The 18,355-nt window shown below is 46.9% G+C and overlaps 1 protein-coding gene across 1 annotated transcript in view; it reads left to right on the top strand.

Annotated features, from left to right (window-relative positions):
- Positions 1 to 2,778: 2,778 nt before the first annotated feature.
- DYNC1I1 (dynein cytoplasmic 1 intermediate chain 1) overlaps positions 2,779 to 18,355 on the top strand; it is a 291,917-nt gene continuing 276,340 nt past the window's right edge. Inside the window, exon 1 of the mRNA XM_074986221.1 lies at positions 2,779 to 2,908. The gene's annotated coding sequence lies outside the window, so the exon portion shown is untranslated. The remainder of the gene's footprint in view (positions 2,909 to 18,355) is intronic.

Raw genomic sequence — 18,355 nt, 5'->3', positions numbered from 1 at the left:
TGACTTTTTTTTTAAAGGGAACTTGTGCTGTGTATGCCTGCCCTGCCCCCCACAGCCTCAGGGAAGCAAGGGGACCACAGGCAGCAGCTGCATTCCCAGGGCTCCCAGGGAGGCTGGCGGCAGCAGCTTTCCCAGGGCTCTGGGGGATTGCCGGCAGCTGCTTCTTTCTCGGGCTTCCGGGAAGCCCTGGTGGCTGCCACTTCCCTGGGCTCTCAGTGATCGCTGGCAGCTGTGGCTTCCCTGGGCTCCCGGGGAGCACTGGCAGCCGCCACCTCCTTCCTGGCTCCTGGGGGCTTGGAGGAGCTGCCTTTCTACCCCCATATCTCCCTGTCCTGTATTTGAATGTGACTACAGGGCATGAGGCATGGTGAGCCTCCAATGCATTTGCAGTGGGGTCTGGATGTGGGCACTCTTCTGGGCTGTGTCCTAGATGTGGCAAATTCTTCTGCCCCATTTGCCGTTGTGCCTTTGTACTGTGGGGCAAACATAAGTTCCTGTGAATTTGGTTGGAAAATAGGGTGTCCCAAACTGGATGTGGCCCTTCTCTGTGACAGAGACTGGGCGTGGCTGGTGCCTCTTCTGCTTGAAAATCAACAAGAAGTCCTGAGGCACCTTACAGATGAACAGATATTTTGGAGTATTCGTGGGCAAAGACCCACGAAAGCTTATTCTCCAAAATATCTGTTCATCTCTAAGATGCCTCAGGACTTCTTGTTGTTTTTGAAGATACAGACTAACTTGGCTACACCTCTGGTACTCCTTCAAAATGGCACCTGTCCCTGGTGCGTGGTGTAGACTCTGGATTGCCACAGGCTGATGTGGCCTTTCCACCCAAGCGGCAGATGTGATAAGAGGGAGGGGTAAGAGGGAAGGTCCTCTCATGGATTGAAAACTGGTTAAAAGACAGGAAACAAAGGGTAGGAATATATGGGAAGTGTAGGGAATGGAGAGAGGTAACTAGTGGTGTCCCCCAAGGGTCTGTACTGGGACTAATCCTATTCAACCTATTTATAAATGATCTGAGAAAAGGGGTAAGCAATAAGGTGGCAAAATTTGCTGATGATACTCAACTGTTCAGAATAGTTAAGAACAAGGTAGACTGTGAAGAGCTTCAAAAAGGTCTTACAAAACTAAGTGACTGGGCAACAAAATGGCAAATGAAGTTTAATATTGATAAATGTAAAGTAACGCACATTGGAAAAAAATCCCAACTACACACATGAAATGATGAGGAGTAATTTAGCTACAACCACTCAAGACAGAGAACTTGGAGTCATTGTGGATAGTTCTCTGGAAAGATCCACTCAAGGTGCTGCAGAAATCAAAAAGGCAAACAGAATGCTAGGATTCTTCTTAAAAAGGGATAGAGAACAAAACAGAATATCTTATTAGCTCTGTATAAGTCCATGGTATGCCCACATCTTGAATATTGCGACAAATGTGGTCACCTCATCTCCAAAAAATATGTATTTGCATTGGAAAATGTTCAGAAAAGGGCAATATAAATTATTAGGGATTTGGAATGGGTGCCATATGAAGAAAGATTAGAAAGACTGGGACATTTCAGCTTAGAAAAAGGAGACTAAATGGGGCAGTTATAGAGGTCTATAAAATCATGACTGGTGCAGGAAAAAGTAAGCAAGGAAAAGCTATTTACTTATTCCCATAACAAAAGAACTAGGGGTCACCAAATGAAATTAATGGGTAGCAGATTTAAAACTGACAAAAGGAGGTTTTTCTTCACACAGCACATAGTAGGCCTGTGGAACTCCTTGGCAGAGGAGGTTGTGAAGGCCAAGGCTATGTCCACACTAGCCCCAGAACTTCAAAAGGGGCATGACAATGAACCTAATCGAAAGATGCTAATGAGGTGCTGCCATGAATATGCAGCACCTCATTAGCATAATGGCAGCCGTGGCACTTTGAAAGTGCCACTGTCAATCGTGCATGGCTTGTCTACGCGTGGTCCTTTTCAAAAGGACCCCGCACACTTCGAAATCCCCTTTTTCCTATTGCATAGATGAGCTGCGCGTGATTGACAGTGGCACTTTTGAAGCGCCGTGGCTGCCATTATGCTAATGAGGTGCTGCATATTCATGGCAGCACCTCATTAGCATCTTTCGATTAGGTTCATTGTCATGCCCCTTTTGAAGTTCTGGGGCTAATGTAGACATAGCCCAAGACTTTATCAGGGTTCAGAAAAGAACAATTAGGTCCATAAATGGCTATCAGCCTGGATGGGTAGGAATGGGGTCCCTAGGCCCTGCTTGTCAGAGGCTGGAAACAGATGACAGGAGAGGGATCACTTTGGTGATTACCTGCTCTGGTTACTCCCTCTCGGGCATCTGGCATTGGCCTCTGTGGGCAGTCAGGATACTGGGCGAGAGGAACCTTTGGTCTGACCCCAGATGGCTGTTCTTATGTGCTAATGTCTCTGGCCCCGGTCTGGACAGCTTGTGCCACTGACTCAGGCAGGACCAATGAGCCTGATGCTGCTGTGTCACAGTGAACGAAGGGAAGGGGCCTGGCAGGGACCGCTACCCCCGCGCGGCCAGCGGCTGGGGGGAGGAGCTGTGTCTGGCTCCCCGGCGGAAGATGCGATGCGCGGCCGGGCTGCAGAGAGGCGGGGAGATGTCAGTGCCAGGGGCGAGGAGGCGGGGGGGGGCTGTGCCCGGGAGGGGCTTGGCTAGCGTGAGGCAGCACATTCTCCCAGCAGCAGCAGCAGCAGCAGCAGTCGCAGCGAGCCCGCTAGCAGTGAGGAGCAGCAGCACACGCCGCCGCCGCAGCCACTGGGGTGCCGCCTGCCGGTGCGCGCCGTGCTTAGTCCGCCGCCCCGGCCTGGGGGGAGCCGCGGGAGCGCTGCGCACCGCCGGAAGCCCCTCCCGCCGCTGTCGGGGAGCAGCGCAAGGTAACGTCGGGGGCGCGCGTCTGCCTTGGCCCCCGCCCCGGCTGTGGGGCGCGGTGGGGAAGGAAGCGGCAGCCGGGACGCTCCCGGGTGGAGGAGGCAAAGGCTGCAGCCCCCGAGGCAGGGAGACGGGCTGCCCGCTTCGCAGGGGCCCTACCGCTGCAAAGCATCCAGCCGGCAGGGCGGGGCGGCGGCAGGAAGGCAGCGACCCCCCCCCTCACCCCGGCCGGTGCAACCCTCAGTGAGGTGGCGGAAGGGGGACTTGCTCCGCCTGGACAAAGCCCGGCAGCGGCTGGCCGCAGGGGAGTCCCCGGCCGGCTCTCCTCGGGGCTGGCACCTTGCGAACGCGCCTGCTGTGCTGGAGCGGGACCAGCCCTGCTAGCGGGAGCGCTAACCCCTCACCGAGCCGCTGCGGCGCTGAGCTCCCTGATCTGCCTCCCCCGCCCCTCACACACCCATCTCCCCACCCCCGCACATGTCCCCCCCACAGACACACATCTCCCCCCGCCCCCGCACATGTCCCCCCCACAGACACACATCTCCCCGCCCCCGCACATGTCCCCCCCACAGACACACATCTCCCCCCAGCCCAGCACATGTCCCCCCCAACAGACACACATCTCCTCCTGCCCCCGCACATGTCCCCCCCACAGACACACATCTCCCCGCCCCCGCACATGTCCCCCCCCCACAGACACACATCTCCCCCCACCCCCGCACGTGTCCCCCACACAGACACACATGTCCCCCCCACAGACACACATCTCCCCCCGCCCCCGCACATGCCCCCCTACAGACACACATCTCCCCGCGCCCGCGCACGTGTCCGCCCTACAGACACACATTTCCCCCCGTCCCCGCACGTCCCCCCACAGACACACATCTCCCCCCACATCCCCCCACAGACACACATCTCCCCCGCCCCCCCACATGTCCCCCCACAGACATACATCTCCCCCCGCCCCCACACATTTCCCCCCCACAGACACACATCTCCCCCCGCCCCCGCACATGTCCCCCCCGACACACATCTCCCCTCACACCCTCCCACAGACACACATCTCCCCCAGCCTGCGCACATGTCCCTCCCACAAACACACATCTCCCCTCGCTGCCCCACATGTCCCCCCCCACAAACACACATCTCACCCCGCCCCCGCACATGTCCCCCCACACAGACACACATGTCCCCCCCAGACACACATCTCCCCCCACACCCTCCCACAGACACACATCTCACCCCACCCACGCACATGTCCCTCCCACAGACACACATCTCCCCCCACATCCCCCCACAGACACACATCTCACCCCGGCTTCCCCCTCCCGCACACATCTCCGCCGCTCCCCTATCTCCCCCTGGCCTGCCCCCCACACAGACACACATCTCCCCCCCGGCCTCCCCGCCACATCTCCCTCCAACACAAACACACATCTCCCTCTGATCTCTCCCCCACACGCATACACACATTTCCCTCAATCTTCCGCTCCACACATCTCCCCTGACACACACACACATCTCCCCTGGCCTCCCCCCGACACACACATACATCTCCCCCAGTCTCTACTCCACACGCATTTCCTCCCAGCCTCCCCTCCAACACACACACATCTCCCCCGGCCTCCCCCCAACATATGCACACATCTGCACCCGATCTTTGCCCCACAACATATACAGACATCTCCCTCTGATCTCTCCCCCTAACACATACATCTCCCTCTGATTTCTTCCTCCCCCAAACAAAAACATTGACTGGATAGGAATTATAAACATCTTTATTGTTACACACATGCCCTTGTCTCCCTGTGTGTGTCCCAATTACAACAATGCCCATTCATAGTAGTGCATCATCTAAGCAGGTACCGCTTATTACCCTGGGAGGAGGGGAGAGGTGAGGATATGGTACCTGGTTTGTTTCTCAGCATTGAAGAGGTTAAATCAAACCTGGTTCCTCAGTTTAGTTTCCTGTGTAATAAAAACAAAAACGGAGTTACTTAAATGCACCAAAGCTAGCAGAATTAAAATTCAGTCTTCTGTTACAGCTACTTTCGCAGCAGGGTTAATAAAGGATGTACTGAGAAGCCATCTTCCTGTGATTAGTGAATTTAAATCAATTTCTCAATATAATGTGTTTCTAGTTATGTCTGCCCACTCCTGGGAATTCCCTAAGATCAGCAGGCTTTGTAATCCTACCCTCCCCCACTCCATTTGTATTATTGATTGAACTAGAATAGATTCAAAAAATATGACACCCTATCCAGAACCCTCTCAATTACATCTGGTGCATTACATTAGTCAAAAGCCATACTTTTAAATTGTCTCAGGCCTTGCTCTGCTGTGAAGGCCATCTTTCCTTCAGTCTTGGATCCACTTCCACTTAGCAGTATCACTTTTAAGAGCCAGCATGGAAAACCAGGCTGAAGTAGCATATGATTTGTCATGTAAATATCAATAGAGTACAATATTCTACTTAAATACTTATGGCCTATAGAATCTAAATAGACCAAAACATTATAACTTCGTGAATGCGAGGGGTGAAGTGGAAAGGCTTGACGTGTTGTAAGCTTTGGACACTTGCGCCTGGTAGTTTATCATGATATAAGATTTTTCTTAGATCTCCTTTTCTGTGTGAGGAAATTAAATACCCATAAAACACATCAAAATTTCCACAGTGCAATTCCTCAAAATTCTAAGTGAGGGTGGGGAACCCCTCCTGTTCCCCCTACCCCATGGGTGAGAATGTTACCAGATCTTCTAGATGGAATTCTGTCATTGTGCTTCATCAATGCCCAGTATCTCTTGCTGCTTCTAACAGGTTACCTTTCTAAGAAAATGAGATGTATTCCTTCTGGGAGGAGGCTCTGTCCAAATCTCTTACTTACTCCCTGTTAACTCCTCTTACATGGTCAGAAATCCAAATGGGACCCCCACAAAACTTAATAGGAAGCAGTAAGGCTCATGAGTGCTCCTCTGAGCCTCAGTAAGAGCGAGTTACTCAATCACAATTTGGAGCATCAGCATTGCAGGAGCAACATGGTGGATCTGGGTATGAGTGTCTTCCCTTGAGAGCATTGCAGAGGCTTCCTGAGGCAGAATTTCACCCCTATTTGGTTAAAGGAATCAGGGGATTTTGAAGTGTGTGGGGTCCTTGTGAAAAGGACCCCAGGTAGATCAGCCTTGTGCGATTGAAAGTGACACTTTTGAAGCACCACAGCTGTCATTATGCTAATGAGGCACTGCATATTCATTGCAGCACCTCATTAGCATATCCCAAAGTGTCTTATTAGCATCTCCCTTTCGAAAGTGGGGGCTAGTGTCGACCTAGCCTCTGTGTTCAATATATGGGCGCTCTGTCATAGAGGTTTTAATAAACTTATGGGCACTCTTCTGCTGTGCATTCTGGTGTCTTCACATATGCATTCCTTGTGGTGGTTCCTGTTTGACTGAGGAAAAGCATTAGTGAGAAATTTCCCAATGTCACTTACAAGTGGTGCCAAAAACAGCTGCTGCTGCTCTGAGCAGATTGTGTAGATCTTCATAATACAGTCCTTTTCTCCCTTGCCCGGTTTGACAACTTTAGAAATAGATGGTGATATCTGAAGTATCATAACTTCCATTCTGAGGAAATACTCATGACATGAGCGGAGTAGATGACACCTCTCAGAACTACTGTTTCAGGCTCCCTGTTGATGCAGGCAGGCTCACGCTCATTTCCCATTTTCAAGGTTTTCATTGTAAATTTGAGTGGGTGGATGGGTAGAAACTTAGCCAAGGTCTGCACTACGGGTCAGTGGCAACATGTGGGGTGGGCACATGGGGATTTTTGCTCGACCTTTGGTCCTACTCCCTGAAGGGCTGATGTAGCAGGGCAGAACCCACCCAGGCTCCTGCCACCTCTAGGTTCAGTGGAATGGGTAGGTTCAACCCTTTTAGTTCCTGGTAACTCAGTTTCTTCCCTTCTCTGCATTCTCCACCAGAACATGAAGCAGTTGGTCTGACAAGACCATTGTCCAGTCTGAGCTTCCCTCCTTCTCACCTTGATGCCTGGGCTGGGCACTCTTCTACCAGTGGTCTCAAGTTCTCACTGTCAAGCAAAACAGTTCCTAACCACATTCTCGCCATCCTCTCACAGCATAGGCCTGGTCAAAACATTACTGAATTTAATAGGAGCCTTTCCACTGACTGAATGGGCTTTGGATCAGGCCCAGGCCATGGCTACACTAGCACCCCCCTTTCAAAAGGGGGATGCTAATGAGCCACTTTGGCAGATGCTAATGAGGTGCTGTCATGAATATGAAATGTCTTATTAGCATAATGGCAGTCATATGCATTTCAAAAGTGCCACTTTCAAAAGGCACACTGCTGGTGTAGACGGGGCCCTTTGAAAGGACCCCCTGGATTTCGAAAGGTCCTCATCTACGTCAGTGGCGTGCATTTCAAAAGCAGCACTTTTGAAACGTGTGCAGCTGCCATTACGCTAACAAGGTGCTGCATATGTAGGGCAGCACCTCATTAGCATCTGCTGAAGTGGCTCATTAGCATCCCCCTTTCGAAAGGTGGGTGCTAGTGTAGCCACAGCCCCAGTGTAACAGCTGTGCTGTTCCCTACTTACATATAGTTGAGTATTTGTCAGATAATCCAATGTTCAGATGACTCTTGTGAGCCCCAGTGATTAAATCACAGAGCAAATGTACCTTTTGCCCTCTTTCAATATGTTACACTGTTCTGTGCCTGAATATTGGTGCCATGGGCCTGGAGAGAGTAGATAGCCTGTCCCTGAGATAGTGGCCCTCTCCAGAGACCTGGCACAGCTCTGTGCCACTTCTTCCCTCCACATTGTCTAAATGGCCCCATTTGGCATGTAGAATAATGAAAGTGTCAGTCAGTAAATGAGTGGTTTCATTAAGCTTGACTCCAGTACTGCGGTGTCCAGTATGCCCCCCGTTTGCCACATGTGGCAAATGGAGCACCAGAGCGTATCAAAATGCAGCTCAGCAGAGCCATTCATGGGGAATGCCCTCCGCCTGCTCTGCACATGTGCCTCACCACTTGGTGGGACAAGCATGTGGTGGCAGTAGTGGAGGCAGCTCCTATGGCTTTGGTGGCTGCGGCTTGCTATGCAGTTCCAGCCACAGCCCGATGTGGCTCGAATGGTGGTGGCACCAGCCAGAGGCCAGGTAGAGGCTCTAATGGTGGAGAAGCCACAAAATTTGTTCCAGTGCTTAACTACCCTGACAATTAGAATGTTTTTTCCTAACGTCCAACCTAAACCTCTATTGCTACATTTAAGCCCATTGCTTCTTGTCCTATCCTCAGAGGTTAGGGAAAACAATTTTTCATCCTCCCTCTTGTAACAAAAGACTTGAAAACTGTTATGTTGCCTCTCAGTCTTCACAAGAGTAAACAAACTTATTTTTTGATCTTTCCTTACGGGTCATGTTTTCTAGACCTTTAATATGTTTTTGTTGCTCTTTTCTGGATTTTCCCCAGTTTATCCACATCTTTCCTGAAGCTTGGTGCCCAGAACTGGAAGTAATACTCCAGCTGAGGCCTAAGCAGAGCAGAGCAGAGCAGAGCAGAGCAGAGCAGAGCAGACTTACTTCTTGTATCTTACAGCACTTTCTAAGCATCCCAGAGTGGTGTTTGCTTTTTGTGTAACAGTGTTACACTGATGATTCTTATGTAGCTTGCGATCCACTGTACTGTAACCTCCAGCTGTCTTTCTGTAGTAATCCTTCATAGACAGTCATATCCCATGTTACATGTGATTTTTCTTTCCTAACTGGAGTACTTAGCATTTGTCTGCATTGAATGTCATCCTGCTTATTTCAGACCTGTGCTCCATTTTGTCCAGATCATTTTGATTTATAATCCTGTGTGCTCATCTTGGTATTGTCTGCAAACTTTATAAATGTCCAATCTATGCCATTATATAAATCATTTATGAAGATATTGTAAAAAACCCGACCCAGAACCAATCACTGTGAGACTTCACTTGATATGCTCTTTCAGCTTGACTGTGCACCACTGATACTTATACTCTGGGAGTGGTTATAACTAGTCATGCAATCACCTTACAGTAGCTCTGTCTAGGGCAGGCTATATTTCACCAGTTTGTTTACAAGAAGATCATGCAAGCCACTATCAAATTTACTGAAATCAAGATATACCACACCTATGACTTCTTCCATCCACTATGCTTGTTACCCTATCAAAGAAAGCTGTGAGGTTGTTTTCACATGACTTATTCTTGACAAATTCATGTTGACTGTTGTTCATCACCTTATAGTCTTCCAGGTGTTTGCAATTTGATCATGTGATTATTTCCTCTCTCATCTTTCTAAGTACTGAAGTTAAGATGATTGGTCTGTAATTCCCCAAGTTGTCTTTATATCCCTTTTCATCAATTTGGCACTATATTTGTCCTCTTTCAGTCCTCTAGAATCTCTCTTGGCTTCCATGAGTTTTTAAAGATAATTGTTAATGGCTCAGATATGTAGTCAGTCATCTCCTTGAGTATTCCAAGATGTGTTTAATCATGCCCCGCTGGTTTGAAAACATTTAACTTGTCTGAGTAATTTTTAACTTGTTCATTTTCCTCGTTTAAGCTCAGATCCTTAATTGTTTTCACTAGTGTTCACTAGGTTAGATGTACAGTTGCTTCTAATCTTTTTTTTAGTGAAAACACCTGGAAGTCATTTAGTGCTTCTGCCATTTCCATGCCTTCTGTTATTTGTCTTTCTTCCATCATTGAGTAATGGGCCTACTGTGTCCTTTGTCTTTCTCTTGCTTCTAATATATCTGTAGAACGTTTTCTTGTTACTCTTTGTCATTAGCTCGTTTAATCACATTTTGTGCTTTGGCATTTCTAATTTTGTTCCTTCATTCTTGTGGTGGTGTTTTCCTGAACATTTTTTTCCTGAACTAGATTTAGAGATAAAGTATTTCAATGTTGAAAAGAGAAGAAAAGTTTCCGGAACTATGTCTACAGTAGAGAGTTTTGTTGACAAAACTAGCGAACATGGAGAGTTCACATTACACATGCATTTTGTCGACAGTAAATAGACAGAATGCAGCACTTCAGTTGGCAGTGTTCTGCCATTCCCCTAGGAGGCAGAATGCCTTTCTCTACAGAATCTGTCGACAGAAAGTCAGTGTGGATGCTCAGGGCAGTGTCCTCTGTCGACAGACAGGGCTTCCGGGGCACCAGGCAGCCCTGTCTGCTATGCTTCTGGATGGCCGTTCTGTCGAGAGAGTGGCAAGGCAGTCTGGCCACTCTCTCTGTCAGTGGAGTGATCTGATTTCATGTGTGGCTGCAATCTGTTGACAGAAGTCTTCTTGGAAGATATCTTCCGACAGTAACTTCTGTCAACAGATTGCTGTAGTGTAGATGTAGCCTGAATATTTAAGTGTAGAAAATCTCTGTGATTTGGACATTAAAAATGCAAACGGATCCAATTAAAATGTGTATATGGGAGTTGACACCATTGTAAGGCAGTTTTTAAACTCAAAATAAGGCTTTCACATCTTTAAGAAAATGTTAGTAGTAAGAACATTTACTGCAAAATTTACACATACACCTTAAGGCCCTGAGCCTGCAAACACATAACCATGCATGGTTGTTTCATTTATTTCTATGGGTGTATGTTTATGAATAAATTAGTCATGTGCTTAGATCTTTGTAGTGTCGGGCCTTGAGAATTTTCAGATCTGAAGAAGTGTGTCTGTCCTATGAAAGCTCATCACCTAATAAATTATTTTGTTAGTCTTTTAAAGTGCTACAAGACTGCTTTTTTTGTTTTGTGAAGATACAGATTAACACAGCTACTTCGCTGGGCCTTCCATATGTGTATTTAAGTTGTGCAAAATATTATATTATTTGGTAATAAAAATATTGCTTCCAAACATAGGATATCAGATTTATTGTTAAGGGCCAGAGTGTAATATCCTGAGAGCTTGCAATAATAGGACTTACCATGAGTAGTCCCGTTCAAGTCAAGTAAGAGGAATGGAGTAAGGGACTACTCAATGTGAATAAACATGTTGTAATTTGCTTTTAAATAAATACCCTATATAAAAGTTAATTGTGAGTACCAATGATTTATTCACAGACTGTCAACCCCTTCACCCCCAATGCACATGACTAAAAACATGTCTAACAGCAGCCAACATAGAGAAAAGGTAGCTGGGTAATATGTCATGCTTTGAGTATTAACAAAGATTGGCTTATTTTTTTAACCTTTTGGAACTGAGAAATTTGACCTAAATCATGCTCCCAAGCATGCAGTTATCTATTTAATGTGCATAATCTGCTGCACTTGGCAAATCATGTATCGCTGAATGATGTATCCCTGCCTTTCACTATCCCCAGAGTAGTAATAATAAAAAAAGTGCTGATGGGATCAGAAGGTATTGTGATGAAGACAATAAAACAGTGATGCCATTCTGCATTTGTGCTGAGAAAGCTCATGGGAAGAGTGCCCCATTATTTCCCATACTATTTTCTTCTTTGGGGGTAGCTGATTATTTTAACAGTGAGAAAACAGAAGGGAGTCTATTTTATTTAACCTTAGCAGGCTTGTTCAAATGCCTTAAAACCGATTACGTAAATTAAGTAATATTTTATAGTTCCCTTCTTTTTGCCTGGTTATTATAAATCAAAGCCCATGTAGGTTTATTTCACTAGTCTGAGCACAGAAGACCTGAAAAGAAAAGTTTGAAAATGGTAGAAACATTTTTTATTTTTTTTGTAATCTTTCAACTAAATTAAGTTATTTCCTAAGTCTCATGTGAATGCAAATCAGGCTTTGGTGAAATCAATGGGTTTGCATTGGTAAAGGCAAAGACAAAGCCTGGCCTCCCATTTGTATGTACCAATCTATCAGTATAGTTGTTTGAGACCTAATTTTTCTCATACAGGTAACAAAAAGGAATAGGGGTATGGAACAGTTTCTGTATGAGGAGAGATTAGTAAGAGTGGGACTTTTCAGTTTGGAAAAGAGATGACTAAGTGGAGATATGATAGAGGTCTATAAAATCATGAGTTGTCTGGAGCAACAAAATAAAGACATGTTTTTTACTCATAATACAAGAACCAGAGTTCATCAAACAGTGCCGATTGATTTAAATCATGATTTAAAAAACATCATGGATTTAAATGAAGTTACCAAAAAACCTAAGACTGACTGTGCTTAGAGTGCATTTAATGTTGGAGTAAGCCCCACTGAACTGGCTGGCACTTTTGTGTTTTGAGGAAACAAATGTAGAATGGTATTCCCTTGGAAAACCTGAGGTATGCAAAAGTAAAATAGGGAATAGACATATGGTATCACCATTATGGTCTGTGGCCACAACATTCCAAAATAAGAAGCATGCATTATGTAACATAAAATAAAATGACAGTGGAAACTGTCAGCCCTAGATTTCTCTTACTGCAGTTTTCTGTGCCCTATATTTGAATGTTAGATTCTAAACTTTGTGAACTAATTAAGCAAGCCATAAGGATTAGCTAAGCTAACCATTTTTTTTTCTAGCAACATCCAACACAGAAACCATTTGGGGAATTTATTTGTCAAGTCATACTTATACTAAAAGGCACAGAGTGTGTCTTGAAGAATGATGTTATTGTAATGATGTTACAATGTTATTTACCAAATGTAAAGTTATTAACCAGTTGATCCACTCAGCCATATCCCCATCTTCAGCCATATCATTTTTGCCCAATTAGCAGTTTTCCTTATGGGCTGGGTCTACACAGCACAGCTTTCCTGGCAGATCCATGCTAATGAGCAGCTTCAAAATTGCAAATGACTGCTCATTAGCATGGTCCTGCAGCTCATTAGCATAGCTGCGCGAGAGCTCAGTCTCGGCAGAGGGGGCTGCTGGCAGTAAAGAGGCAGAAATGTCTGGCGACAGAGGGGCTTTTTGCTGGCAGGGGCACGTCCACACATGCTGTGTAGACCCAGCCGTGATGTTTCATTCTTGCATCTTCTTGCACCGTTTACATGTGACACGTTTTCCTTTTTTTAACCATAGAAGGCATTTCTTCAAAATATTCCCAGATAGGGTTTCTCTTACGCTCAGAAGCCAGGACAGTTTTTCTGTGGCAATAGTGTGGAGGATATAGGAAGCTGTGTGTGTGGTGAATGTCTAACCTTTCTCTTTCCAGTCTGCACCACTGTTCCTTTCTATGCTGTCTCCGTCCTTTCCTTTATATTGTCTCTCTGTCTTTAAGACCAAGGCTTGCATAACTTCTCTGTCGTATTTGGCCAACGTCCACCACCCCATAAACACAGAACAAAAACAGTTCTATCCCCTGGTGCCTTTCTTTGCACATGCTACGTTTTAGTCCACAGAGAAACAGAAATTGAAAGCCCAGCATGTTCAAGAAGCAACAGCTTATAGATAGGCTAGAGAGACTAGAGCTATTAATTCGTTTTTATGAGACTGTAAATGTATGTGTAGCATGTTTGTGATGCAATTTAATAGTAATTGCCATATGAGAAAGATAGTATTTTATTGATGATTTTCAAAATAAGCTGTTCTGGAAGAGCTTATCTTGAAGTAAGGCTGCTATAAACAAAAATGCATTTTGTGATAGCATTGTGCTATTTTGAAAATGCAGCATCTACACACAAAGAGCCTATTTCAAAAGAGAGCCATTGGGTTATTTTGAAATAGGCACTATTCCTCCGGCTGTGGCTACACTAGCCCCTGCCTTGTGGAAGGGGCGTGCTAATGAGCCACTTTGGCAAATGGCAGTGCCTCATTAGCACAATGGCGGCCTCAGATGTTTAGAAAGTTCCACTTTCGAAATGCACTCCACCCATGTAGCCAGGGACCTTTTGAAAGGACCCCCAGACTTTGAAAGCCCCATCTTGCCATTTGGTTTAAGGATAAAGGGGTGTTCGAAGTCCGGGGATCCTTTCAAAAAGCCCTGGTCTACACAGGCGCCATGTGTTTTGAAAGTGGCACTTTTGAAGCGTGCATGTCTGCCATTATTCTAATGAGGTGCTGCATATTCATAGCAGCGTTTCATTAGCATCTGCGGAAGTGGCTCATTACCATGCCCCTTCCGAAAGGGAGGGGCTAGTGTAGCCACAGCCTCCTAGAATAATATTTACCAGTTTCAAAATAAGCCAACCACTATCTGAAATTATTTTGAAATAGCAATTGCATTGTGTAAAACTAGGATAGTAATATTAAAATAACTTCGCTGTGTAGACCTACCCTGAGGTTACATCTACACTATGAGATAAATTCGATTTCATTACATTCAATTTTTTTAACGCTGGGTTTTATACATTCGAATAGGAGTATCCTTACATCCCCACAAAGTGCCCACAAAGCTGAATTAGTGCTGCCACACTACAGCGCTAAACATCAACTGATACAGCAGTGCATTGTGGGAACCTAGCTCACAGTTCCCCCAGCCCTGGAGCATTCTGGGCTTTTTTGCTGGTGCAGTATGGGGAAAAAAATGCCCCGCAAGTGGTTGTGGGTATGTGATGTCATTTTCCCGCATTGCATTGCCCTCATTCCCCTCCCATGGAAAGCGAATAGCCGTTTTTGCAGAAGGACAGAAGGAAAAGTAGGGAATCCCAGGTGAAAGAAAACCAAATAGGCTGGCTTCAGAAGGTGACTGAACCATGTAAACTGGTTGTTGAGCTGTTTTTTCCCCCATTGAAAGAACACCTTTGCATTAATCCCTTCAGGTACGACTTTTGACTGATCAGCCAACTAGCGTGCCAGGCAGGGGACTGCCATACCAACCTGGCATCAGCCAGGTGACTGTGCCATCTCAGCTACTTTGCTGCCTCCCCCCGTTGAAACCTCAGATTGCCATAGTCATAATCTCTGAAAATATTATGGGAACAGATAGCCAGCCGTGCCCCCCCACATACCAAGGGCGGGTGTATTTGAAGGACTGGTTGACAGTATCTGTTCAGGGGCTTTCTGCCAGCCTCCCTGGTGCATATTGACCCACCAAAAATATAGCAAAGACCAAGCTCCCTGGCTGGTGGGGCCTATGAGCGGTCATCCAGTCTCCACGCCTTCCCCCCACCCCAGTGACAGCCAGCCCCCACAATCTTTGCTGCAGGGGAGGGGAGACTTCCCCTTGGTGATAGCCAGCCCCTGAAGTCTTTGCTGTGGGAGGAGACTTCCCCTGGTTACAACCAGCCCCTGAAATCTTTCCCATGGGTGCCAGGGAGGAGACTTCCACCTCGCCAGTGGCAGCCAGGCCCCGAAAATCTTTCTCGCCTTTGGAACCTTCACCACACGCAGGCCAGGACATGGTGCTGTCTGGCAGCGTGGTCTGCACTGCACCACAGTCACATCCTTTTATTGGGCTGGGGGCTAGGCACATCATGTGGTTAGGCAGGGGACAGACCCTGACTGCACAATGCCTGTGGAGGGAGTGGGGGGCTGCCCCTGTATAAATGTGAACTGCGGAAAAGAAGTTTCTCAACCTCTCATGCAAGCATGACCCCGCAGCCTAGCCGCCACGTGGTGAGATGCGGCGGGGGCTGGCACCAGCTCCGAAAAAAGATCTCAGCCTCTCCTGCTATATCCTGTGCAGGGAAGAATCCACCACCCCGTGTTGGGGCTATTTTTTCAGGGCTAGTTGCAATCGCTGCAGTGAATATAAACAAATTAATTCAAAATAAGCCAAGGTGCCCACTTCAGTTTCCTGGCCTTCCTGGTGCTGAATTCAAATTTGCTGGCTTCCTGTTGCCTACTTCCTGCGCACCTGGGCTACGTCTACACGTGCATGCTACATCGAAATAGCTAATTTCGAAGTAGCGACATCGAAATAGCCTATTTCGATGAATAACGTCTACACGTCCTCCAGGGCCGGCAACGTCGATGTTCAACTTCGACGTTGCTCAGCCCAACATCGAAATAGGCGCAGCGAGGGAACGTCTACACGCCAAAGTAGCACACATCGAAATAAGGGAGCCAGGCACAGCTGCAGACAGGGTCACGGGGCGGACTCAACAGCAAGTCGCTCCCTTAAAGGGCCCCTCCCAGACACACTTTCATTAAACAGTGCAAGATACACAGAGCCAACAACTAGTTGCAGACCCTGTAGAGGCAGCACGGACCCCCAGCTGCAGCAGCAGCAGCCAGAAGCCCTGGGCTAAGGGCTGCTGCCCACGGTGACCACAGAGCCCCGCAAGGGCTGGAGAGAGAGTATCTCTCAACCCCCCAGCTGATGGCCGCCATGGAGGACCCCGCTATTTCGATGTTGCGGGACGCGGATCGTCTACACGTCCCTACTTCGATGTTGAACGTCGAAGTAGGGCGCTATTCCCATCCCCTCATGGGGTTAGCGACTTCGACGTCTCGCCGCCTAACGTCGATTTCAACTTCGAAATAGCGCCCAACACGTGTAGACGTGACGGGCGCTATTTCGAAGTTACTGCCGCTACTTCGAAGTAGCGTGCACGTGTAGACGCAGCCCTGGAGAGCAGTGGAGATAGAAGCAGTCAGGGCAGACAACCATGGGGCATTGTGGAATACATAGTGGATACCTCGGGAGGCCAATAAAGTTGATGTAAATAAGTACCGTTTCCACACTAAAATTAATCCAACCGTTTAAATTCAAACTTGGTGCTATGCCAACTTGGTGCTACACTACTCGCACGGTTGGTGTAATAATATCAACCTTAGTGCTCCCTAGAATCAACCTGGTGGCATTCACAGTGAAGACAGTGACTTTGTAGAATCAAGCTAACCTCCTTAAAATTGACTTTAACATGTGGTGTAGACATAGCCTGAGAAAGGTGGCTTTGTGGACAGGGCACTGAGCTATGACTCAGCTGTTTTACAGTAGTATTGTTCTTATTTGATTAATGTCACAAACTTATAATGGAGGGGATTCTATGGCATGTGTAGTTACTTTTGACTGCTGATCTCTCTTGGGTATGATCCCAGGGGACTCTCGGTGCCCTGGCACTGCAAAGAGATGACTTGTCATTGCATAGGCAGGGTGGCCAGCATTGCTGCTGGCAGGGGAGGGGCAGGCATCCTTTACTATAGCACCTATCTACTAATATATTATACATCTACTAATATAATACATGCCATCATGTGCCAGCAGTGCCCCACTGTAATATACACTGGCCAAACTGAACAGTCTACGTAAAAGAATAAATGGACACACGTCAGATATCAGGAACGGTAACATACAAAAACCTGTAGGAGAACACTTCAGTCTCCCTGGACACTCAGTAACAGATTTAAAAGTAGCCGTCCTGCAATGAAAACAACTTCAAAAAGAGACTCCAAAGAGAAATTGCAGAGCAGCAATTAATTTTTAAATTTGGCACCATTAACCAAGGATTGAACAGAGACTGGGAGTGGTTGGCCACTTACAAAAGCAGTTTCTCTTCTCTTGATGTTCACACCTCCACACTATCTAGTGATAATGGGCTACATACTCCCTGACTGAACTGACCTGGTTTCTCCTGTCTTGATGTTCACAACTTCACATTAGCTGCTGATAATGGGCCATATCCTCCGTGACTGAACTGACCTTGTCAACTCTGGCCCGCCTCTTGACTGGGACTCCCTCCTTTTCATAAGCCTATAAATTAAGACCCTCCTCTGGAACCCCCAGATGAAATGAGTCTCTGCCCATGAAAGCTTATGCTCCAAAATATCTGTTAGTGTATAAGGGGCTACAGGACTTGTTGTTTTTGGAGATACAGACTACCTCAGCTACCCCTCTGATACTATAACACCCATATTGACTGACCATGATGTTACTCAAGCCTCAGGTATGGTGATGGTGTTTGTCTTCTCCCAGAAACTTGGCCCCAAACAAGTATCACACCCAGGCACTTATTACTCAAGGAATCTTACCTCCTGAGAGCTGAACTTCAAAGTACTTAACAAGGAACTCCTGATTATAAAAAGTATCTCTGCTGAATGGTAGCACTACCTGGAATAACTTCATCACCCATTCTAGATATTCGCTGACTGTAAAAACCAGAAATGCCCGTGTAGGGCAAAAGCCTCAAACTATGGCAGCTTCAGTAGGCCCTATTTTTCTCATTCTTCAGTTGAATTATCCCATGCTGCCCCAGATCCAAAAGTGGCAGGGCAAACAGAAGATTCAGTATTAGTCAATGCGTCCCCAACCGGGACCCAGCCCTCATTCTCTCATACCAATCTAATTTTTGACCTTCCCCCACACCCCTCCACTCTCTGATTTGCTCACCTTGATTATCTTTTTTCTGATTTGTCCTCCTTGCTTCCTGTTTTTGGTTCTCTGTGCCTTAAATATTGAGCCGGTTCTGGTCTGGCTATGGTCTGAAGAAGTGGGTCTGTCCCACAAAAGCTCACCTAATAAACCATTTTGCTAGTCTCTAAAGTGCTACTTGACTGCTTTTTGTTTTCATAGCCTTCTCAGTGCAGCTCTTCACAAGGACATATACAGATCG

Source organism: Carettochelys insculpta, chromosome 2 (genome assembly GCF_033958435.1).
Source record: "Carettochelys insculpta isolate YL-2023 chromosome 2, ASM3395843v1, whole genome shotgun sequence".
In the NCBI taxonomy this organism is placed as follows: Eukaryota; Metazoa; Chordata; order Testudines; family Carettochelyidae; genus Carettochelys; species Carettochelys insculpta.
This window is presented reverse-complemented; position numbering and strand designations above follow the sequence as displayed.